The sequence below is a fragment of the Scyliorhinus torazame genome, chromosome 11 (assembly GCF_047496885.1).
Source record: "Scyliorhinus torazame isolate Kashiwa2021f chromosome 11, sScyTor2.1, whole genome shotgun sequence".
NCBI classification, from domain to species: domain Eukaryota; kingdom Metazoa; phylum Chordata; class Chondrichthyes; order Carcharhiniformes; family Scyliorhinidae; genus Scyliorhinus; species Scyliorhinus torazame.
The window spans coordinates 99,186,217-99,204,284 of NC_092717.1; the positions used below are offsets into that span (position 1 = coordinate 99,186,217).

General features: G+C 46.6%; 1 protein-coding gene across 2 annotated transcripts in view; it reads right to left on the reverse strand.

Moving 5' to 3' along the window:
• LOC140385407 (hepatocyte nuclear factor 4-gamma-like) overlaps positions 1–18,068 on the reverse strand; it is a 231,656-nt gene that overhangs the window by 80,318 nt on the left and 133,270 nt on the right. Inside the window, exon 1 of one of the 2 annotated variants that reach the window (XM_072467530.1) lies at positions 7,741–7,812. The exons of the other annotated variant lie outside the window; for it this stretch is intronic. The gene's annotated coding sequence lies outside the window, so the exon portion shown is untranslated. Of the gene's footprint in view, positions 1–7,740; positions 7,813–18,068 lie in introns of those variants that run through there. 2 annotated transcript variants of the gene reach the window in all.

Consider the following 18,068-nt stretch of genomic DNA (forward strand, 5'->3'; position numbering starts at 1 on the left):
GCCCCCACCCCCGCCGAAGTCTCCGGTACCGGAGATTGGGCGGTGGCGGGAATCGGGCCGCGCTGGTTGGCGGGACCCCCCGCTCAATTCTCCGGCCCAGATGGGCCGAAGTCCCGCCCAGAAATTGCCTGTCCCGCCGGCGTAAATCAAAGCTGGTATTTACCGGCGGGACCAGGCGGCATGGGTGGGCTCCGGGTTCCTGGGGGGGGGGGGGGGGGCGCGGGGCGATCTGACCCCGGGGGGTGCCCCCACGGTGGCCTGGCCCACGATCGGGGCCCACCGATCCGCGGGCGGGCCTGTGCCGTGGGGGCACTCTTTCCCTTCCGCCTCCGCCACGGCCTCCACCATGGCGGAGGCGGAAGAGACTCTCCCCACTGCGCATGCGCGGGGAACTGTCGGCGGCCGCTGATGCTCCTGCGCATGCGCCGCATTTCCGCGCCAGCTGGTGGGGCACCAAACGCCATTTCCGCCAGCTGGCGGGGCAACAAACGCCATTTCCGCCAGCTGGCGGGGCGGAAATCCCTCCGGCGTCGGCCTAGCCCCTCAATGTTGGGGCTCGGCCCCCAAAGATGCGGAGCATTCCACACCTTTGGGCCGGCGCGATGCCCGTCTGATTGGCGCCGTTTTTGGCGCCAGTCGGCGGACATCCCGCCGTTGGGGGCGAATTTCGCCCAAGATCACTCTAAAAACAGATGAAAGTCTGCCTTGTAGCACCCGTAGTGTTGGAAGAGAAACACTTGGATACCTATGCAGGGCTACATTTGCCTTCTGGGAACCTCATGCAAAGGATGATGAACGGATCTGCTTGTAACTCCTGACTGTTGCAAGACTCTAACGTTGCCCCTGATGTTGCTGATAATGGGGAATGACCCATACATACCAGTCATACAGGAATGGATTGGGCTGAGACATTCAAGACCCTGTGTAATCACACGGGCCGAGTTGGTTCCTGTGCCCAGAACTCCAAAGAAGGACTAAAATGTAGCATCTCCTCCATTCCTTTTCCTACACGGTGTTACTCCCCACTTGCTCACTCCCTTTTCTACTGTGTTTGGAGATGATTATGTGTTGCTATATTTTCCAGAAAACAATTACTGAAAGTTGGAAAGTAACTCTGCAACCTTTTACCTCTATTCAGGTATTCACAACAGCAATTGGCACAAATGAACTTCACCCACCAAAGAGCTTTTTTTATTTTCAACTGAATGATGATACAGTAAAATGACTCAGAGATGTTATTTTGATAACATAAATCACCTCACTACATTTACCCAGCACCTGAAGGATCTCATAATTCAACCTGACCCATGAATAGATTGCAAGCAGGGAAATGGCAACTAATTCTTCCTCAGTTGACACAAGGGCATTTGATTAACCAACATCAAGCAGTGGCAATCTTTGATGGTTTGTGGGCCCATTTCACAATGCCCAGCCTTTTAAAACCTTAATTAGTAAGTGGTAGGGACTGCAATCAATAACAAAAAAGGCAATAAAGAAGGCAAATAAATTTCATTGGAATTCATTGCTAATGGAATGGAATATAAAAGTTGGGATGTGCTGTTGCAACTGTCCAGGATATTGGCGAGATCGCATCTGGAGTACTGCGCACAGTTTTGGTCACTTTGCTTGAGGAAGGATGTAAATGCATTAGAGGCGGTTCAGATAAGGTTCACTAGGGATGAAGGGCTTGTCTTATGAAGAGAGATTAAACAGTTTAAGCCTATACTCATTGGAGTTTAGAAGAATGAGAGGATATCTAATTGGGATATATAAGATGCTAAAGGGGATTGACAGGGTAGATGTAGAGCAGAGGTTTCCCCTTGTTGGACATTCTAGAACGAGTAGCCATAGTTTTCAGCTAAGTGATGGCAGATTTCAAACAGAAATGAGGAAAAATTACTTCACTCACAGGGTCATGAATCTGTGGAATGCTCTACCCCAGAGTGCAGTGGACGCCATAACAATAAACAAATTTGAGGAGGAGTTGGATATGTTTTTAATTAATCGCAGGATGTGAAGGATTATGGGAAGTGGGCAAGAAAGTGGCGATGAGGCCCAGATGAGAGCAGCCATGATCGTGTTCAAGGGCAGAGCGGGCTCAAGGGGCTGAATTGCCTACTCCTGCTCCTAGTTCTTATGTTCTTCTGTTAACTGAACTTTGGTTCAATCACCAACTTCAGATTAATGGTTTGGAATCTGCAGTTGTAATGATGTGAAACTGTTAGCATTTGCCGTCTTTGCTGTGATGATATGCCTATGGGCTTTCTCACAGTTGGATGGTGTGCGACCTCCAACCAGCAGGTGGTGGTACAGACACATCATGCGGTCTCCAGACCAAGGTCATGTGACCTGTGACTCGGTTATAAAGGGAGACACATCCGGCCATCTTGAGAAGAAGATTGAGAGGGTAATAAGACATACGTGTGAATGGTCAGAGCTGTGGTGTTGGGTGTTCTGACACACAGATGAGCCAACACAGTTGTATTTGGTACAACGCTGTTTTATTCAAACTTACTATCTACAGTTTTGTCTTGATACTCTGCACGTGGGGACTCCCTGTCTGTGATGTTAAAACAGGTCTTGTCGTTGTCCTTGTCCCCAGATCTACTGCCCACCAGGTGTCGTGTTTGTCCTTTTATACTGTCCCTGTCTTTGTCTGTGATTGGTTGTGGTGTTGTGTGTTCTAATTGGTGTGTCTATCATGATGTGTGTGTTTGAATATCATGACAAGAGCTAGATGCAAGTTCCAGAGAAGTAGTTAGCAGACTCCCTGATAATGATATCTTTCCACACGAGACCCAATAAAAGATTCTGGTTTGGACAAGTCAAAGTGTTTGGTGAGTTCCTTTGTGAAGTACAAAGGACCAAACAATTGCTGTGAACAACAGACAACAATTCCTAACATCCATGCTTGTTTGACATCTAAGTTTAGAACATAGAACATAACAGCGCAGTACAGGCCCTTCGGCCCTCGATGTTGCGCCGACCTGTGAAACCACTCTAAAGCCCATCTACACTATTCCATTATCGTCCATATGTCTATCCAATGACCATTTGAATGCCCTTAGTGTTGGCAAGTCCACTACTGTTGCAGGCAGGGCATTCCACACCCTTCCTATTCTCTGAGTAAAGTTTGTTCAGCATAGTAAGATTTAAAGTGGGACTGGAGAACAGAACCGCCCACAGGGTGATTGTAGGGAGACACATGGCAGGAGAGGGGAGATAGAGTTGTATGAATAAACTCAGGTAGAAGTCAGCATGAAGTTAGTCCTTTGTCTGGCCAATCGTTTCTACATATGTAAATGGCAGACCCAACAGAAAAAGAAAACCTGAGTTCACTCTGAATAAACAGAGCGAATGTTCCCTCCAGAAGGACTGGGATAAACAAATTGTATCTGGCCACAAAAGATTGTTAATGAAGAGAAGTCCACTGACCGATGCGTAGACCCATTACAACAATGCCCATGCTGCAACCAGGAGCATGACAGAGCGGTGCATTGGTGACTTCACGATGCAGTTCAGGTCCTGGACCACTTTGGAGGGACCTTCCAGTACAGCTCTAGGAGAGTGTCCCACATTGTGACGGCCTGCTACGTCCTCCACAATATCGTGCAACAGAGGGGCGACATGCTAGAGGAGGAGGCAGGTTTCGTCCTACGAGGAGGATGCAGAGGAGGGTGAGGATGGTCAGCACATCGGGCCTTGGCAGCCACAGGAGGCTGCACAATGTGTGTGCTAGGGCTGATGTGCATGGGACAATCTGATCGGCACCAGGTTTTCCGATTTTGGAATCTGGCCACCAGCAGCTTAAAGATCCCATCCCATTCACTGCAGCCACCCCCCCCCCTCCCCCACCCCACCAACCCCTCTTATGTCCCCCCTCCCTGCACTCCACCCCCCACCCCTCCTGCACACACACCCCCATCTGTGCTTCCCACCTGCTTCACTACAGGGTGCGGGCTCTGGGCTGACAGTATCAGTGGGCATCTGCTCCATGGGATGGAGGCTGAAAACAACCTGCTCCTTGATGAGCTCTGATGCTCCGCATCGTTTGACGAAATCTGACTCCTATCCTCAGCAGCACTTTCCACCCTCCACCAGGGTGATCCCTGCATGTATTCTGGCCAGTCCATCTCACAGTCCCATCGAATCCCTGGGGTGGCAGAGGTGGCGACAGGATCCAGGGCTGGGGGACAAGGAGGACAGGACAGGGTCGGGGGGTGGCATCCTGGGTTGGATAGTGGGGCAATGTGCGGTTGTGAGTAACTTAGCTAGTACGCCCTACCACATGGTGCTTCCATATATCTGGCCCTGTCCCCTGCAAGGTCAACCCCAGGGATCGGCTTCAACTACCCAGGGGGCCCTGGCCCAAGTCCAACTCCGACATTCATGCCCACACCACTGGCTCCCCCCCCCCCACTCCCCGCAAAACCCAGCACACCCTCTGGCCCTGGCCCAGCCCATTCCTCATACCATTTGGACAGATGACCGAGTCAGTTTGGAACGTCGGTGAACAGGTGTTTATTGTGATATGTACAGGTATTGTGCTCTAGCCCCTACTGCTAACCTATATGCTACACCCGTGTCAACTCAACTGATGTCGAACTTTCTGATCTTACGAGTTCTGGTGCTCTGTCTAGATAGTCCGCCAGGTGGTATATCAGAGGTGGAGGCCGCCTGCTGTTTATCCCAGCCTGTGACCTGGGTCCCCTTTCGTGGCCGTCCTCTGGAGCCCGCAGTCTTCCGGGAGTCACAGATGGCGTGGTGCCACCCTGTTCTGCCTGCTGCCCATCGGATGCACCAGGGACAGGTGGGGGGTTTCAGAGGTGCTGCGATGTTCCAGCACCTCCCCTGAGGGGTCACTGGCACAGGCCCCATCACCTCCTCCCTCGGTGTGCCCGATGCCCCCCCCCCCCCCCCCCTCCACCTGACAGGGTTGCAGTCGGAGCAAGCCTTCATATGCTGTCTTGAGTTACATCTCAAACTTGGCAGACATGGCCTTACTTTGCATCTTACTTAAGTGACTAGTCTGTCCACTGAATTCTACCATATTTGTTTGGGTCAATGCTTGTAAATCGCTTCTTTCCTTCTGCACTTCTTAGTTTAATACATTTTAGATTGTTATGCCCGTAGTAAATTTCAGCTGTTCCAAATGAATCTTCAAGTAGTCTATCTGACCTTTAATGTATCCCACTGCAATACCACCAATTGTTCTGATGTCAGTTGTTTTCTATGTCAATGATTTAATGGTTGTAAAATTAGTCTCAGCAGATCCTGTTGTCCACAAAGTTACTTCTGAGAAGGATTGACAATTCATCCAGTTCCAGTAATCTGTTTACTGGATTAACGTCACGTGTTAAAACAAAAACCTCTTCATAAGAGCAGATATCACACATGTGCCAGAGTTTTACAGCTTAAAACAATTCATATGTTTGTTAACGATTAAGTAGAATATGGGACACAAACATTCCGAACTGTTAAATGCAATATATGTGTATTCTATTTGAAACCTACAGTAACACAGAGAAATGAAGTGTTCCTTCACAGTGAAACAACAATTTTGTTAAGTAACTTGAAGGGAACAAACCTATTTCATTCTAGGTCATAAGAGCTTGATCTTTAAATATATGGAGTAAACAGCTCAGACTTGATCCTATGCATTCCAGTTCTTGCAGCAATACTGAAGGATATACAACTTTACTAAGATGGCTCCCATTTAATGTCGGCAACAAACTGGAAATGCCTCAGTATAAGACAGAAAACAACACAAACAAATGACAGTGTGTGTCTTTAGGCACCGACAACCACAGTAAATCTATGATTACCTTCATTGAACTTGTGTGGAAAAAGAAGTAAAATAGCTCTTTAAAAAAAAGCATATTTGAACAGGGATCAGACTTGTTGATTGTCTTCAAGGTAATGATTAATAGCAGGAACTTTCAAGCTTCAAGACAAGAACGTTCCATGCACTTGCTAGATTGTGTTAGTTTACCTTCATGTAGCTTTCATTTCTGTACTGTTGTTGTCATTTGGATAAATGGTCCACAATATTACAAATACATTAGAATTAACTAACTAGCAACTTTCTGTTTGTCGCTTTTTGGGGGTCAAGTGAAGGGTCCTATTTTGATCAAGTAAATGTGTAACTAACTACAAATCTTCTAGAGGTTTCAATAACCAGTGATGCAATGGAATAGGATGTTTTATCTGTTATTTAAAACAGAAGTATCAGAGAATTTGTTGATAAGTTCAAACGTTACTTCAGAAACTACTCATTCAAAAATACTTGAACAAAACCAATAGGAATACCTCGGACTTGAACAAAGGGCAAAAAGACGTAACGCCCGAAATTCTCCGGTCGTTGGAATTCTCTTTCCCACTGTCAGTGCACCCCCGCCCACAGGTTTCCTGGCCACATGGAGTGGTTTCAATGGGAAATCCTATTGACAAGCAGCGGGAAGTGAGAATCCCGGTGCTAGCGAACAGCGCGTTGCCAAAAATAAGCGGCTGAGGGAACGGAGAATCCCGCCCGTAAACCTTTCACTACCAACCACAATGGTTCCAATTTCAATAATAAATCAGAATAATCCATTTTTTGTGGATCCTGGCAATGGCAGCTAAATGAGGGAAAAATTACGGTTTAAAATGTTTCAACTTCCATAAGATAGCTGGGGATACAAGATTTCTGAGTTCAAAAAATGTAAACGGGCAGCACAGTGGTGCAGTGGTTAGCACTGCTGTCTCACGGCGCTGAGGTCCCAGGTTCGATCCCAGCTCTGGGACACTGTCCGTGTGGAGTTTGCACATTCTCCCCGTGTTTGTTGGTTTCGCCCCCACAACCCAAAGATGTGCAGGCTAGGTGGATTGGCTACGCTAAATTGCCCCTTAATTGGAAAAATGAATTGGGTACTCTAAATTTATTTTTAAAAATTGTAAACAAAACGCAGAAAGTAGGTTATGTAGGATGTTGTACCATGTTCAAAAAAATTTGCCCTCCAATATTCGACTTCAAAAGACAATTAATCAAGATCCAACTTTTTCCACAATCTGCACATTTTGCTGCATTTTAATAATAATATAATAATAATAATAATAAAGGTGTCACTGATATTTCTCCTGTGCATCCACAAGAGTGAAATAATAATATTGAGAGAACAAAAGCAGTAAAATTGTTACGATGCTTTCCAAAAATAATACAATTACATCTGCCTGGGACTAGGGCCCATCATTTCTCCTGCCGCTTCCACCATGAAGAGCAATTCGCAACTAACTGAGTCCACAATGAAATATGCATACCCTCCCTGCCTTGTAACCTCACTGTCCTGTGAATAGATTTCTTTGCCTTCACCTTTTGTGGGAATACAATGGAAGGAGATTGGAGGAACCCCAGTGAAACAGCAGAATTGTCTAAAAATTGTCTTGTACATTGTTTTTTCTGGAGGTTGCACTGACAACGTTACGGTAAGATATTGGAAGGGCCCTCCTCCACCCTCATAGAAGTTTGTGGCCAAGGTCACACCATATCTTGCTCTTTCTCTCACAAAGATATACACTTGCTTTTGGCTTACTAGCTTTCATTATTTTCCTTGCTGTATCTGCTTACTGGAGACTTTCTTGGATATCACTAGATTTAGAATATTTAACATGTCCCAGTGAGTGAATAAATTGTGTCCGCAGATGTACTGTGATGTTTTTAATATACTGAACATGATAACAAAAGTAATAGAAAGAAATACTTGCATTCATATTGCGTCTTTTGTGACCACGTGACGTCCAGGGTGTTACAGCCAATGAAGCACTTTTGAAGTTTAGTTACTCTTGTATTGTAGGAAACCTGCCAGCAAATGTGCGCACAGCAAATTCCTACAAACAGCAATGAGATTGTGACCAGATCTGGTTTTGTGATGTTGATTAAGGGATAAATATTGGCCAGGACACATTCCTCTTCTTCACTATAGTGCCATAGGATATTTCACGTTCACCTCAAAGAGCAGACGGGGCACCAATTTAACACCTTAGCTGAATGGCAATACCTCCGACAAAATAGCACTCTCTCAGTCCTGCACCGAATTGTCAGTATTGAATTCTGTGCTTAAATCTCTCAAACCCACACCTACTGACTCAGATGAAATTCTTGTGCTACCAACAAAGACTTGCTGGATCAGTATAAATTAAATTAATTTAAGGTAAATTTGATAAAGTTTTGCATGCAGTTTGCCTATTAGTTTCATGAGTAGAAACCTTAGCTCAAATGTTTTCCTGGTGTTTTCCTGTAACTCAGTTAATAGTTCGAAATAGAGTTTTAATTGAATAATGTTTTTTAATTATAAGTTAATTTTAAACGCAGTCAATGGAAGTTTAAATGATGTGCTCATTCTTTCTTGATCACCTTGACTTACAAATGTAGATAAAGCACCAAGGAGAATCTCTTGCAGTACTATAAAGTCAAGGTAAATTTAGCAATTTAACCATTCTTATTCTGCCTGATAACCAAAGTAAGGTTCGAGATAAGTTCATTAACTTCTATCAGAAAATCTTGACATTTTGTTTTGCTTATCAGCCAACAAGTAACATGCTTAGGCTATAAAGATAAAATGGATTAGGGTTTCATAAACAAGTCGTCATGAGGGTCTGATCACTTTATTCTCACATGTGTGGAGAAACATCTTTTGTAAATTAGCATAGCGAGGTAAAAGTTGTTTGATTAATGTCTCCTCTGTTTAGACACAATGTGTTCACTTAAAATAATTTCTGGTGTAAAGTTTGATATTTATTGGGCCATTTATTTGGCCACACAATGGACATAATGTAATTCAACTTCAGCCTGTAGCTCCTGCAATCAACATGCAGCATTGGCACGGCCGCCACCGTATTAGTCCTGGCATGGGGGTTGACTGATTCCTCAGCAGAAGGGGCAGGTTTAAAATTTTAACGAGAAGGTTTGGAAATATTTTTTACGTAGAAGATGATCAATAATAGGGAAAGCCAAATGGTTGGACTCACCCATATTCAAACAACAAATTAAAAAATAGATGGTCAGGAATAATGACGAAGATCAGGAGGATTCTGGATTAACTTAAGAAGCAACTGTATACACAAGATATAAAATATTACATACACATATATGTATAATTTATATACAAAAATGTATATACATTGGAGAGATTTTAAAGTTGTTATTTTTCTGGAAGGATAAAATGAAATGGGCAAAATAACCTTTTTCAACCAAAACTACCTTGTGAATAAATGTAACCAATTAGTTCAATTAATATTATGGATTTGCTGAAAACTGACATTTCTTAAAGTACATGTCTGGGGACTGGTGCTGTGGGGAAATCTACAACTGTTCACTTCTGTCATCTTCCCTTTTTATAGCAGCGAGAAAATAAGAATTGTAAATACATGCAAATGTCTGCCCAGTGGGATTTATGAATTGTTTGTGCCTTGGGGCTGCGGCAGAAATCTGAATGCCAAAGAGGCGTTCAGCGCACGTGGATAAAAGCAAAGGGACATGACACAACAATCTCCAGTGAAAAGCTAAGGGAGGGATTTGAAATGCTTGGGAATTAGGCAGACAAGTGGCAGATGAAATTCAGTGTAAAGAAATGCAAAGTGCTTCACATGGGACACAAAAAAACCAAGTAGGGCCTATTACTTAACTGGAAAGAAAATAAAGTGCTTGGAAAATGAAAGATCTGTGGTCCTGAGTGACAGTAAATTGATGCTGATGCAACAATGTTCAGTGGCAGTATAACGGGAACTTGATGTTAGGATGCAGTAAAACGTCAATACTAAGCCAAGAGACTGAGGAATTCTTCCCACTTAGAATATGTGCAGAGTTTTTAGTCTCTATAGTACGCAAAGGAAAGTGAAAGAATACGGAGGAGAGTAATCAGGATGATTGAGGTGATGGAAGGGTTGGAATTTGGGATGTTCATACTGCGATATGATTGTTGAGTTTAAGATTTTGTGGAAACACTGGTCCTAATATTTGTGGTGTGGGGGAAAATCTGAAAGCGCTCTGATCTCAGAGATCCTGATAAATTACGGGGTTACGAGGTTGTGGGATGGGCCTAGGTAGGGAGCACTTTCGGAGGGTTGGTGCAGACTCAATGGGACAAATGGTCTTCTTCTGCACTGCAGGGATTTTATGATTTTAAAGGGGATGTAGAACATGGCCAACTGCTGAACCGTGTTCGGAGCAGCAGAAACAGAGGAGACGGTGTGTATTTGAAGTGAAGCTGATTGTAAAGTAATCTGTGGAAACACCGGTCCTAATATTTGTGGTGTTGGGGGAAATCTGAAAGCACTCTGATCTCAGAGATCCTGATAAATTTTACAGCAGGACCTCCGTCATTTTTCTACCTCCACTTCCCACCCAGATGGCAATGGACTCAGTCAGGCAAATGACCTCCTCCTGTTCCAAATGACGCTACAGGCTGGCGTTAGGAACCCGATGACCAGGTAATTTCAAGGTCCCGAACCTGCGTCCGCATCAGCGACATCACATGATTTTTAAAGCCAACTTGATTGAAGGCAAATCGATGCCCAAACCACGTCAGCAAGAGCTACCTGGAGACAGAAATTCCTGATGGAGGGCGATTCGGAAAAGAAATTACTGGGCACACAGGAGAGCAGAGGGCCAGCAACCTCATGTCCAATAAAAGTGCCCAGAGGTTCATTCCTCATATGCTTAAGTTTCTACTCAAGAGATAGATAGTGATACTCAAGCATCTTTTCCTTTTTTAGACCAGATTTTACACCAGCAACCACAATCAATAATGTCTCCCCGCTGTTCTCCTGACTTCTGCGTACTAACCTAGACCATTTGCTCTTCCAGTTATTAACATTAATTTGATTCTGTCCCTCTACAGCCTAGTGATAAGTTCTTCAATTCAAGTTAATTGAAGGAATGCAGATTGCACCCCCCCCCCACCCTTTAAAAATGTAACATATTCTGGAGGCATCCGACGGCTGATATACCAACAGAGTGTATGGTTTTTAATACACGCCTGCACCCAACCTTTCCCCACAAGTAATTGAAAATTTATCCCGAGGACATGAGACTTACTGGATAGGCATACGTCAAGAATAGAAGACAATAGTCTGGAATGGTCACCGCCATCCACAACATCCAACTGAGCAATGTTAAATTTAAATTGCCACCAAAATATTTCTTTCCTGGTTGAAGGACTTCTCTTATGAAGGAAGTTTGACCAGGTTAGGCCTATACCCATTGGAATTGAGAAGAATGAGAGGTGACCTTAATGAAACTTAAGTTAATGAACAGAATTGGTAGAGAGGGTGTTTCTTGCCCTGGGCAAGACTAGAACTGGAGGGCATAGTTTAAGAATAAAGGGTCTTCCTTTTAAGACAGAAATGTGAGGCTGGATTCTCCGATTGCCGACGCCGAAATCGGGTTCGCCAAACGGCCGGAGAAACCAAATTCCTTACGAAGTCAGGGGCGGCGCCACTCTTGCGATGCTCCACCCCCTCCAAAGGGGCGTACTCTGCAAGTACACCGTGCCACATATTGACGGCCTCAGGCCATTGCCAAGGCCCACCGCCCGATGCTCTTCCCCCGACCGGCCAAGTTCCCGACGGCGTGGGACGCGTGTGGTCTCATCTGTCGGGAACTCGACGTGGCGACTGCGGACTCAGTCCAGCACCACCACAGTCGGGGAAGGGGGGGGGACATATTCGGGGCTGGGGGCACTGTGGTGGGCGGACCGGTGGCACGCGAGCCAGCCGAAGGCGGGGACTATTTTGCGGGCCAGTCTGCAAGCGGCCTCTGCCATGAAGCACAGCGCGGCCGCTGCAATCCGCCACCATGCGCATGCACGGCCACGGACCCAGCAATTCTCCAGGCCTATCAGCAGCTAGAGCCGGGTGCTCTATGCTGCCTCCCTGCTACGGGGAATCGGTGGCTGTTTTGCGCCGGTTTTCCTGGCCGTTCCCATGCTGGCGTGGGGACGTAGCACCAGAATTGGAGAATCCAGCCCATGAATCTTTCCTCTCAGAGGGTCATTAGTATGTGGACTTCCCTTCCCCAGAAAGCAGTGCAGGCTAGGTCATTCAATTTATTATAAGCTAGATAGATTTTTGATAGTCAAGGGAATCAAGAGTTATGGGGGAGGCAAAGGAGGGAGGGGTGGGGAGTGTTTGCAGACAGGAAAATGGAGTTGCGATCACAGTCAGATCGGCCATGATCTTATCAAATGGCAGAGCAGGCTCGAAGGGCTAAATGACCAACTCCTGTCCTTAAGTCCTATTGTCCTATATCAAGAATGTAGCCATATTTACATATTATAATCACAGGCCTGCCACTCCAAAGTGGGTTTCTTGGACATCCCAAAATAACTGCGGTTAAAATGAGAATATGCATGTGTTGTAACCCCACTGGAGGTCACAGGATCAGAACAATGCGATTTCCCATGATCTCCCTGGAATAAGGGGGGGGGAGAGACTGCCCCTTTAAGGGGCAGGGCTTCCTCTCTATAAGGAGAGCCCCAGCTGTACAAAAACCCCGGCCTAGGTGCAAGTCGAGGAAGGAGACCCTCCGGGGGGGGGGGGGGGGAAGGAGTATTAGAATTGTATTGAAAAAAACCTAGTTTGTAATTTCTACAATCGTCTATGCGTTCAACATATCCCGGATTCAACAGTATGTTTGCAGTGGATGGACCTTGCATTTCACATATTTGCCAAATTAACCACACACCCAACCAACCCTCCTCTACTTGGCACAACGGAATTCAATCCAGCTCACTAGAGCATGACAAAATTGAAAACAGGTCCTCCGTTAAATTCAACAGGGCCTGCAAAAAGCCTTAACTCCCCAGTTTCCCATTCATAAATCCTGCCGGCTCTCTCCTCGCCTCCGTTATTATTCAGGCAATGATTTCCAAAATATTTTCTGTTGGAGTTTATTCGCTTCATGCCTTGGTCTTGGACTTGTGGACTAATTGATAGAGATTGACTGCTATGATTAGTCAACAACTCCAGTATTGTTGTTTGATGTGACGATCAGGATGGCAGAAAGCAAACTAGATGGACCTTGGTCTTTTGTTTGTGTCTTGCAACCCCTATGTTCCTATGATACATTGCCATTTGGAACTACAAGGTTTTCAATGAATGTATTCCAGCAGAACAAAGATAGAATCAAATTCTCCTGTCTTTACCAGTGTTACCACTGAACATGCAAGGGGAAAACCAGGTGCCGAACTGATAATACTTCTAACTGATTCAGTGAAGATTGGCTCGCCTTTTTCTTAAATCCAGACAGGATTTACTATCACTGGCACCAAAGAGAGATAAGGAAACTAGAACCCTGGCAGTAGCACATTTTTATCATTTCTATATCATAGTATTGCTGGCAGTTAACATACCTCTGGTAACTGCCATGAGGAAAGTCTAGTTCATTGTGTTTACTTTACATTAATAGCAAATTAAATCAAACTGTAATCATATACCATTTATGACTGCAGTTCTTCTGTTAAAAGCATTACTCAGCCTCTATCACTGGCACAAGCAATCCAAAAGGCCACTTCCCGGCTGGCTATTATTTTAGCCTGACTGTATAGCTGCACGTGTTAGAAATGACACAGACTACCAGGTCTTTTGAAGGCTAAAACAAAATGAATGGTATTTTTCACGTGATGTTATCAAAAAGTCCTCAGTGGGCTGAGTTGGCTGAACGCAGTATAGGAAATGGTCAGTGCAAAAAAAAATTATTTTGCAACTTTATATCAGCAAACATTTTGTGATCGCCTGGCCTTGAAAGCAGCAGTCAATCACAATCTCTATGTGATTTTTAAAACCAAAATACTGCAAACATCATCATGATAACTTAAGATTGTTACCCTTGCTGGTGAGGATGTTGGTTTGAAGCCAATTTTTGGGAGAGATGAGAAATTCAAAAGTCACCAATCAAATAGTTACACTGCTACAACCCAATGATTTAATACTGCCAATGCTGAGCCAGCAGGCTTCTTTGCATATTAATGTATTTCCTCAAATTATGAATCAGATATCAGCAGCATTGTCATATAAATAATAAATGCATCTCTGTGAAATTTCTCACCATTATTTTAGTGCTAACATTGACTCATCTGTTTTAACTTGGCTATCTGCTAAGGAGAACGGGGAATGTGGGAAAAGTGCAGCAACATTATAGTAATTCCCAGATCTCTCCCATTAAATCACATATGTCAATTGCCTTGAAGGGCACTTTCTTTCCCATGCTCCACCTCACAACAAAAGATAAAGTTGGGGAAATCGACCCCAAATTTGTATTTGCTGATACAAACTTTATTTTTGATTTTAAAATCAATCAAAAATGCACTGTAAAAGAGTTTTATTGAATAAATTGGGGTTCCATTCTCTGGAATTTAGAAGAATGAAAGGTGATTTGAAACATACAAGATTCTGAGGGGGATTTATTGCAGGTTGGACATAATCATTTTGAACTGAGATGAGGAGGATTTTTTTCACTAAAGCCTTGTGAATCTTTGGAATTATTTCGACAGAGTTGTGGATGCTCCATGGTTGGGTATATTCAAGGCTGATTTTTGGTCCCTTTGTGAATCAAGGAATTGGAAGTGCAGCTGGGAAAGTCAAGTTGAGACAGTAGAGCAGCCACAAAGATATTGAATTGCTAGGTAGACTTGAGGGCTGTATGGTCTGTGCCTCCTCGTTCTTTTATTATGATCTCACTGTACACAAGTACAGCAAGTACTAGTTTGCAAGTATAAACACAAGGAGATGTTTACTTTCACTTGTTCCCATAATTTAATTGAATCGATTGATCTTTTCCTGTCCACCATTTTTATATTAATGAGATAACCAGTGAGCAGATTGCAGAAAGCTAAACTCACGCATGAAGGTTTGATTGTCTACATCTCATTCTGGAAAGCAAAGATTTTCAAATGGGCCTCCACTACCTCCTAACGATCTTCAAGAAAATTAGAGGGACCATAACTCTCTTGCAGCTTCTCCCAACACAACAAACCTAGCCTCTGGATTGGCTCAGCTCTTACCAGCTGCTGATTGGCAGCCACTACATTCAGCACCGTACCAGTCATGTGACCACCTGACTCCAGGTGTCGGAGACGGTGAAGATTCTGGGTGTCGGAGACGGTAAGGATTCCGGATTTCGGAGACGGTGAGGATTCCGGGGGTCGGAGACGATGAGGATTCCGGGTGCCGGAGACGGTGAGGATTCCAGTGGCGGAGACGGTGAGGATTCCGGGTGGTGGAGACGGTGAGGATTCCGGGTGATGGAGAGGGTGAGAACTCCGGGTATCGGAGCCGGTGTGGATTTTGGGTGCGGAGACGGTGAGGATTCCGGGTGGCGGAGACACTGAGGATTCCGGGTGGCGGAGACGGTGAGGATTCCGGGTGGCGGAGATGGTGAGGATTCTGGGTGTCGAAGACAGTGAGGGTTCCAGGTGTCGGAGACAGTGAGGGTTCTGGGTGTCGGAGACGGTGAGGATTCCGGGGGTCAGAGAGGGTGAGGATTCCAGGTGTCAGAAACAGTGAGGATTCCGGTGTCGGAGACGGTGAGGATTCCGGGTGTCGGAGACGGTGAGGATTCCGGGTGTCGGAGATGATGAGGATTCCGGGTGTCGGAGACGGTGAGGATTCCGGGTGTCGGAGACGGTGAGGATTCCGGGTATTGGAGACGGTGAGGATTCCGGGTGTCGGAGATATCGCTCTTTCCTCTTTCTTCTCTTGCACTGAATGTGTTGGCTTAATTTAGTACAACTTATTTCAGCAAAGCTGGCTTTTCAACAAAGGCATCAATGAAAACAAAATACCAGCCAGGATGGGCATTGACATATATACATAATTTGCAGAAAGCAGCTCGACATCTCAATAGAATGATTGTCGCTACAAATATTGACCTGGATTCTCCATTTCCCACTGCTGCCATCGGAAATCTCAATCGGACGGAAAATAGAGCATCATCTGAGAAACAGGATTGGTATCGGGTGCCAGACTGATTGCAATCTTCTGCTCAGTTCTGCCGACTCTAGTGCGCTACTCGCCCGCACTAGTGGAAAGATGCAAATTCATGTATAGCCTGCATAAGCAGGCTGGAAGCCCCTCCACCATACATATATTTACATGGTTCAGGAGTGAGACTCAAACCTGGCCGCCATCCTAGCGTCAGCTGAGACCAGTCCCGATTCTCCGCTGGCGGGAACACTTAGGTTCCAGAAGGGAGAATCCCGGCCAATATCTAGTGGGTCACGTGTTCCATTCAAAAACCTGACCCTCCCAGGGATGTCTGCATAGAACACAGTCGGCAACACTCTAATAGGATTCCAGACATTAAACTGATCACTGACCCACAGACTGCCTGCACCACCAATGACAGAATTGAATTTTCAGCACGTCGTTGCTTTGAGGGCCACCCATCACTAGTAAACATGGGTCCCCAGTCTGCCGGCTCCCCCAATAAAACTGGCTTTGTACTGCTAGCTTCTGAATTTGGCACAGCCCCACCAGTCCTTGGCTGCTGCAGGACAATTCCTCAATCACTGCCCCTCTTGCAGTGATCAGCCCCTGATGTTTCCTGACCTGCCTTCTTTATTTATCGTGGGTTGGATTTTCAAAATATCTGCCGTAACTCGACCACCCAAAACCTGGCTGTCCTACAGTGATATTATGCAGCCTTGTTTGATTTAGACTGGGACCTCCCATCCCCATCTTGGAGAAAGTCCTGCCTTAGAGAGCTGCTGACCAGAATAATTGGCTGAAAGCTCTGGGGTGAAATTCTCCCCAAACGGCGCGATGTCCGCCGACTGGCGCCCAAAACGGCGGCAATCAGACGGGCATCGCACCGCCCCAAAGGTGCGGAATGCTCCGCATCTTTGGGGGCCGAGCCCCAACATTGAGGGGCTAGGCCGGCGCCGGAGGGATTTCCGCCCCGCCAGCTGGCGGAAACGGCGTTTGTTGCCCCGCCAGCTGGCGCGGAAATGACATTCGGGGCGGCGCATGCGCGGGAGCGTCAGCGGACGCTGACAGTTTCCCGCGCATGCGCAGTGGAGGGAGTCTCTTCCGCCTCCGCCATGGTGGAGACCGTGGCGGAGGCAGAAGGGTAAGAGTGCCCCCACGGCACAGGCCCGCCCGCGGATCGGTGGGCCCCGATCGCGGGCCAGGCCACCATGGGGGCACCCCCCGGGGTCAGATTGCCCCACGCCCCCCCCCCCCCATGACCCCGGAGCCCGCCCACGCCGCCTTGTCCCGCCGGTAAATAGGTGCTTTAATTTACGCCGGCGGGACAGGCAATTTCTCAGCGGGACTTCGGCCCATCCGGGCCGGAGAATCGAGCGGGGGGGCCCGCCAACCGTCGCGGCCCGATTCCCGCCCCGCCGAATATCCGGTACCGGAGACTTCGGCAACCGGCGGGGGCGGGATTCACGGCGGCCCCCGGCCATTCTCCAACCCGCTGGGGGGGTCGGAGAATGACGCCCCTGCAGCGGGATTCTCTGTCAGTGGTATCCTCCGCCCAGCCGGCAGCACACCCACGCTCGCTTATTTACTGACGGCGTGTGGTGGCCCACAATGGGAAATCCCATTGGCCGGCTTGAGGAACGAAGAATCCAGCTGCCAGTGGGGGAGCGCAATGCCAGAAAGCGGGGCTGGGGGCACAGATAAATCTCACCCCTGTAGTCCCAGCAACACCAGAATTGAGCCGTGGCCAATGCTAGGACAACAGGCAGACCCCAAGAAAGAAGTGTCATGGATCCCGGACTTCATGTAGGTTTCGGGATTTTGGACGAGAATGTCGGACAGATGCCAGAAACAGGACAGGGGGCGGGGCGGGGCAGAATGGGGCCCTTAAGCGGCAGTTAATTGGCTACTCAAGGGCCTCAATGGGCTCAAGAGCAGATAGGCTGCCTGATGCCTTCCATGCCGATCTTTTGTGGGAGACAGGTCGGGAGTGGACAGGAAGACAACAGACATACCATCCGTTTCATTTTTTGCCTTCAAATTCAGAGGTGGGGTGGGGGGGATGGGGCAAAATCCAGCCCATGATATATATTGATGTGAAAGAGAAAATG